Below are 8,341 nucleotides of genomic sequence, written 5' to 3' on the forward strand. Positions count from 1 at the left end.
TATTAGTAAAGAAATGAAAAATTTATATAAAAAAAAGATTACATTTCATTCAGCATACAAATGAGTTAATACTTTTTTTATCCTATTAGAGGAACTCACTTACCTTTTTTACGATATCCTTAACAAAAGAAATGAAATCATTTAATTGAAAATTCAATGAAGGTAACAAATGTTATTGCCGTACAACAATTTTCTTAGTAAACAGTCAGATAAACAATCGTAATTCATTCAAAACGAAAAGTAATAATGATCCGTGTGCACCTCCAAGTATTTTTCCAAACTTCTTTATAATTAAAAAAAAAAGAAAGCAGAATTTTAGTATGTTATATTAATCAGTGATCCGTTAAAACGTTTGTAATGAATCATTTTCGAGTAAAATATCTTATTTCTGAGAATTGCCACCGTGCACAGTAATACAAAATTCAAACATAAGATCGTGATACTTTATCCGTTGCAACGTATCAAATGGATTGTATGCATTAAAAAATAATTGTGAAAAATGATATCCTATTTCTGAGAAACGTTTTCGGATAGGATCATAAATCATTCGGATACGAAACGTTACAATTTAAAAACAATTGCCAATACTGAAAAGTGAAAAAGTTTGAATCTGTAGAGGCTGTATTCTAGCGTCCCAGGATACTTTTCCAGTTTTTTGATTGGCAGACGATTTGCAGCTCGATTTTGCTTCAAAAGGAACTGTGACCGTGTCTGTTTAAATTCATTTCCTGAACTTCGATGGCGGTCTTTTAAACGGAATATTATTTGCAATTTTCCTTTGTGTATTTTAAAAGTATATTTTATAAGTCATTATTATTTCCTTAAAAATCGGACCTTCATTCTCGTTCCCTGCTGCAGACGATAAATATCACTTCGAACAGAGAAAGCAAAAGAGTTTGTTTTTCAACGGATAGAAATGAAATGGCGTGTAACTTAATCGGTCGTTCTTTTTCAAATTTTCTGTTCCGTAGTTAGTTGCGAAGTATTTATTTTATCAGTTAAAAATAGGAAGTGTCTTTTTATCATATTATATTCGTCGAATTCTGTAAGTGTTCTTTTTATTTAGCAATTAGAAAACCAGAAGTGCAGTGCGGGAAAGAAAACAAGAAAAAAAAAAAAAAAAACGCCAACCGGGTGCTAAATTGCGTCATTTTATTCCTTTTTATAACGCTTCTTTTGGAATATTTCGGGTTTAGCACTGTAGCATCTCAATTGTTTTTGGCGGACATTTCCTTTGGAAGGAAAGTGATAACTGTTTTAGAATCGAAAGTGAAATGATGAATGTGAGCAATTGAGTTATATGTCAGATTATCCTACCATTGGTGTTTTGTTATGACGTGTCAAAATTGTTTTCCAAACATAATCTTGAGATGTTGTTACAAAAAACTGTAATAAAATTTATATAGTTATTTCAATTCTGCCATTTGATTCAGGAATTTTGGCTCATTCTTATATGTTGAGAAAGCAATAGAATAAAAAAAATTGCAAAAGCTACTGCAGTTGGAAAATGGGTAAGTTTTTCTAAAAAAATTTTCAATGGTTTGTTTGCAGTTTGTATTAAAATCTTATAATATCATCAGTTTCTTTTATATCTGCTTTTAGTGTTTACGTTCAGATTTTTCATTATATCTGATTTTGTAATTTTGATTCCAATCACTTCAATAAACCTGTTATGTTTAATTGCGTACCAAGTTTCTCGTTAAGTAATCTCCTTGGTAGTATAGGTAGCCCTTTTTGTGACACATTAAAACTTTACTGTTTCATTTCCAAATTTTCTTCCTTTGTGTTCTTCAATTTGTGGATAAATTCCTATTCATTCTTAAATAGATTCATATTCTGCATTCACTTTGTTTTTTTAGAATTGCAAAACAATTCAGCATTCATTGAGTGGATAAGTTCTTGCTATCTAAATAATTCTGACCAAAAAAAATTTTTCTATTAAATTACTCAAAAGTGAAGTACAGTCCTTTCAGCAAGGCGTGTTATTCGAAATTACAATTTTGTACTGATACTTTTGAAATGAATGACTATTTTTTGTTTTGTTTTGAGAGCGAGTGCTGAAATCCTTTCAAAATGATTGAAACATCTGAAATTTCATAAATTTTTGGTGCGTAAAAAAATACATTTTCTTTTCAAAACTTTGACTGTGAAAATAATAACACAAGCAAATAAATTTCCTTTAGTCTATATATATTAGACATCAATTTTTGTTACATGTGTATTTTACACACATTCACTTCGTTATACTTTTGGCTTTCAATTTTAGTTGCATGTCTCTCCCCCCCCCCCCCCATTGCACACTTTCACTATGTTGGTGTGGTGTGGAAGTATGCAGAGTGCAATTTTGGTTCATTTCAATATGTAATTTATGTACGTGGTGTCTTTACAATTCACTAAAGAAGAAGCATAAGTTTCAGTAATGATGCGGACAAATTTGAATTGATGTCTATTGTTTTCGAGAATTAACTTTGGTATTGTAGTGACCGATTTTAATTAAACATTCTTTTAAGTATTTTCTAAAATAATAACCTATTTCGGTTTAGAGGGAGCCTTTTTCTGATTACAAATTTAAATGTGGTTTTTGTGCATTAAATTCTTACACCCCCCCCCCCTTTTTTTTTTTTTTTTTAAAGTTTCAACTGTTTATTTCTAGTGTTCATTTCATTGTGATGTATTAGTTCGCATCTCTTAATGTTAACTAATTTTTTTGGTTGCATATATTTCTTTTAAATGAAATCAAATTGAAAAATGAACTGCTTGTTTTTGTTTTGTTTTGAGAGCGAATTCTGAAATCATTTCTGATTGCTTGAAACCTCTGATTTTTTTATAAATTTTGAGTGCATGAAAAATACTTCCCCCCTCCCCCCCAATTTGTGTTTTGAATGTGGAAATAATATCACGAGTAATCAACTTTCTTTTAATTATATTTTTGGTTTTCGCTCTTGCTTGCATGCATCTTTTGACCATCCCCCGCCCCAATTACAATTTTGTGCTGATAGTAGTGAAATGAATTCAATTTATTTTGTTTTGTTTTCATGGAAAATGATCAAATCTTTTCTAAATGATTGAAACATCTGGAATTGCATAAAGTTGTGGTGCATAAAAAATTAATTTTGTTTTCAAAATATTGTGTGTGTGTATATATATATATAAATATTAGACATTAATTCCAGTTGCGTGTGCATTTTACACAAATTCACCCCATTATACTTTTGCCTGTCAATTTCACTTGCATGTATATCTCTTCCCCCCCCCTGCACATTTTCACTGTGTTGGTGTGGTGTGGAAGTATGCAGCATGCAATTTTGGTTCGTTTACATATGTAATTTATGTACAGTGTGTCTTCACGATTCACTTCAGAAGTATATTATCTAAATTTCTCTATTGATTCGAACAATATTAAATTCACATCTCCTGTTTTCATAAATTAATTTTCATATTGCAGTGTCTTAATTTAAGTGAACATTCCTGTTAGTATTTTACAAATTAAGTATGTATTTTGTGCATATCTCCCTCCCCCCCTTTATCTAGTTTTCATTCCATTTCGATTTATCAGTTCACATCTTTTAATATTCAATATCATTTTATGTTGTAATTTCTTTTTAATAAAATTTAAGATGTTTTCATTTTATTGATTCTATTCAATATGTTCATGTGGTGTGGAAGCTGTTATATTTCCATTGAATTTATTTTAATATGCCTTTTTCTCATTTGTACTTTTGTGTGTTCATTACGTGACATGCTCAATAAATTACTATTATCATTAAGAGTGTCATCCCCCCCCCCCACACACACTCAATGATTTTGTTCCTTTTAATTTTTTAAAGTCCTTGAAGCAACGTGTATAATTTATAATTACAAATTTCTACTGCTACGTGTGGAATGAATGAATAAGTATTTGATTTGTTTTGAGAGCGAGTGCTGAAATCATTTCTGGCATCTCATAAATTTTTGGTGAATAAGAAATGAGTCTTCTGTTCCAAATTTGCTGTTTTGACCATGAAAGTTATTTCATGAGAAAACAACTTTTATGAAATCAACTTTGTTAAATTATATATTTGGTTTTAATTTTGCTTGCATGTGTCTTAATTCTCACACACACACATTCACTGTGTTGGTGTGGTGTTGAAATATGCAGGATACAATTTTGGCTCATTTCCATATGTAATTAATTCATGTGCATGATGTTTTTATTATTTATTAAAAAAACATGTTCCATAAATTTCTGTATTGATTCGGACAATATTGAATTAGCATCGCCAATTTTTATGATTTAATTTTGGTATTGTGGTTACTGATTTTAATCGAACAGTCTTCTTCTAATAAGTAACAAATGTATTTCCGCTATTGGTTTTAGATGGAGTATTTAAATAATTGTTTATTAGAATATTACTTTTGTGCGTGATTCCCCCCCCCCCCCCCAAAAAAAAAAAGATGTTTCAGTCTTCTTCCTTTCACTGTTTCTTTTTTTTACATGTTCATTCCTAGTGATAATTTCATTTCGAGTTATTAGTTTAAATCTCTTAATGTTTACTACCATTTTATGTTGTAAAAAAAAAATTTATGAAATTAAGGATGGTTTCATTTTATGAACTCCATTCATGTGGTGTGAAAGCTGTCAGATGTCCATTCAATTTTTCTCCATATGCATTTTCCTCATTTGTGCTTGTTGTGTGTTTTAAGTGTCGTGCTCAATAAATTTATGCAATCATTCAGAATGTTACCTCCCTCCCCCCCCCCCCTTATATTTTTTTATAGTGTTGTATGCCAGTTTAATTTTTTAATTTATTTTCTAAGAACTAAAGAGATAATTTTGTTTTTACAGTGAACGTTGAAATAGTTTTAAAAAAATGGTCATACAAGATTTCTTTTATTCCATTTAAAAGATGTTATTTTGTTTATTTTTAAAAAGCTTTTCTTCCTGCTGTACTATTAATTTCATGTTCATTAATTGAAGTTTAAATTTTTTTAATGTTATTGCATTTGGTTTCATGCCTTATATATATATGCGTATGAAATTATAGATGTTTTGTTTGCAATGACTTTATCTGTATAGTGTTGGTGTGGTGTGACAGCTGTCAGAATGGCATTTGAATGCATTTTTTTATCCATTCTGCATGTTCTAGTTTGCTTTGTGTTTCTGATGTCTTAACGGATCACATTATATCAATTGATCAAGATAATATTGCTTTATTTTTTCTTTCAATCCTGTTTATATATGTGTCAGTTACTTTTTCAAAATGCATTTAATAATAGGTTAATTTGTTTTATTCTTTATTATTGTATAAAGCTAAAAATTTATTATTGTATAAAGTTAGTTACTCATTAACACGTGTTTATTCTTTAGAAATATTCGTATTAGAATATTAAAGGAAAGTGACTGATGGTTTGTTGACATTCTCTGAAACAGTGATTAACAAGTTCATGTAATACAAAAATTCACTGAAACATTTTAAATTCAGTGAAGCACATAAAAAACAATGTTTACAATTGATTTGGTTAGGATTTCTTTGAAATCTTTTTCGAAAACAAATATTTTATTTTGTATTGAATAATAAATATCTTAAATTATTATTTGTTATAAAAGTTCCCCCCCCCCCCTTCAATTGCATTAAACTGAGATTACCACTGCTTACTTTACTAATGTCTTCATAATGTCAGTTTCTTTAAATAAAAAAAAATAATGAGTATGATATATCTTATTATTATTTGGACACGCTTTGAAGAATTTTAAGCTTTGCATGGTTCATAGCATTTGTAGTTCATTTCCCCCCCCCCCCCCATATTCTCTGGTTGCTATAAAAACAAAAACTGTTAGTAAAATGAAACGCTTCTGCTTTCTTTCAATTTTTTTTTTTATTTTCTGGTTCTACAAATGAATTGGTAGTTCTGCTTTGAAAGTAGCAACCAGGTAAGTTGCAGAAAAGACATAAAAATGTTAATATCCTTGAAACAAAATATTGTTCAGTGTAATGTTCTTATAAGATGATTTTAAGTTTATATAGTGTTTTGTTAATCCTGCTTTGTCTATATATGAATCGCATGACCACTCCCACCTTACTTTTGTTTTGCACATAAAATTCATATTTTTAAATTTTGCTTTGTACATTTATGCAAGCTTCATCACCCAACTGCATATTTCCTTTGTGTTGTGGAAATTTATTTGGATATTGAAGTGTGAAAACCTTCATTACTTGCTTTTTGAATGTAAAATCACAGTGTGAAAGATTTGTTTATTTATGTGACATGATATCAAAATGTACTGTTTTGATGATGCTAATTTGTTTGTTTCTGTTTTGCAGAAAATTTTAACATTTATCAATATGAAATTTTATGAAAAATTAAGTGCATAATTGTTTCTTCATGTGAACTGTAGGTTTGTATCTTTTCTTTTACTTTAAATGAGTTATAATACATCTAATTGCATCTATTTAGCTAGTAAGGAATTTTGGGATTAGTAGGTCTAATGAATAACAAAATGAGTTTAAGTTTACATTTGGAGCTTATATTGTTTATTAAAGTGATAATTCTTATTTTTTATTATAAAACAGGTTATTACCCCCCCCCCCCCCAATTTACATTCCTCGCCTTTAAAAGTATACATTTCCTTCCAATGTATTTAATCCATTAAATGCTTGACAGTATTATATTGAATTTAATATTTTTATGGTGAAAATAATCATTTCTAAAGTTTCCCTCCTTTATATTTAATTCATGAGTTGTGTATTGCACTTGACTGAAAATATTGAAAAAAAAAAAAATTCTTATGTATAGACTTCTGTTTGACATTTTTAAAAAATTAATAATAATAAATGTTATAAGGAAAATAAAAAAAAAATGTATTTGGTAAAAGAAAATCTTAAATGCATATGAAGAAAAGAGAAAAAAAAAAAAAAGTTCCGATGAGTAACTGAAATTAAAATTCTTCTGTTTAAAATTCCTTTTCTAAAATTAAAAAAAAATGTAACAATCAGTTCCGATAGATAAAAAGTTTGTTGTCATTTTTCTCTTCGGGAGGGGAAGTAAATGTACAATGTTGCCATTCATGAAATGAGTTGTTATTATTGGAAACTGAATAGACACCGTAGCGGTCATGGTGAGTAAGTCATCCTACACCACTGATTGGTTCGATGGGATCCGAACATGTGATCGCAATCTTAATTATTTCTTTGCTAGGCGGTTGAATCCTGATTAACTGTTAACCGAACTGATTTCAACGGCTCTTCATTTGAATTTCATTTGTCCGTTGGTTGTCGGCGTGTGTGCTCTTCCATTGTTTGTGCTTTTCTAGAAATCTTTTTTAATTTCTAATTAATTTTTTTTTTCTTTTGTAGATGGATGTTTTGCATATTTACTGAGCGGATTTCCTCTTCAAGAATGAGTTTTATGGATTGCGTGTGTTTCAAGATTAAAAGAGAAACTGCCGAAAAGAATGTCTTTGTGTGCGAGAGAGGTTTGAAGAAGATTTTAATTTTGTTTTCATCTGTGATGAATTCTAATTCAGAAGTGTTTGTGTATGATGATTTTTAACAACTAGTCGAAGCTGAGTGAATTTCCCGGATGATATGTGTGAAAGTCATCCTGAGAAATATTTCTATCTGTGCTAGAAAAGTTTGAAGTTCATTCATTGACCTTCAACTTCCATATGTTGCGACTTCTTTTTTAGCACATTTTGTGATTAATTTTAACAAGAATGGAATGCTTTCACTGGTTTATCCTTCATGAGAATTGAAATTTTGACAGTGAAATTAATTTTGCTTTAAGAAGGAACATTTTTAAAAATTGCAAGGTAAGTGTTTATTTTTTTATATGTATGTTTGTTATCTATGTTATAACTTCTGTAATATGAATTTTGAACGTAGTGATGATACATCTTAAAAACATTGGCATTTTTATTCAATATTGAAATTTATGCATCCTTTATTTTCTTAATACAAGAAAAATTTAATTATATAACCCTTCCATAATATGAATTGGAAATAAATTTCTTCTTGTAATAACTGGATGCATATTTGATTTAGTAATGAATTCACTTATACATTTCATTTTATTAATACTTAGCTTTTTTTTTTTCATTAATTGCTATTTCACTTTTGTTTCTCACGTATGATGAAGTACTTTGCTTTTGTAGTATAATTGTTCATATATACAAGAAATCATTTTCCTTTACTATTGACTTGGTGTATATTAATATTACAATTTAGATTTAGTTTTATTTATATTGATTTTTCACTTCTTATTCTAGTACAGTTTAGTACTTTTGCTTTAGTATTACTTAATAACATATACAACCCTTTTATGTAATGAATAAGAAATCAATTTCCTTTATAAATGGCTTGGT

The sequence above is a fragment of the Argiope bruennichi genome, chromosome 10 (genome assembly GCF_947563725.1).
Source record: "Argiope bruennichi chromosome 10, qqArgBrue1.1, whole genome shotgun sequence".
Lineage (NCBI taxonomy): Eukaryota > Metazoa > Arthropoda > Arachnida > Araneae > Araneidae > Argiope > Argiope bruennichi.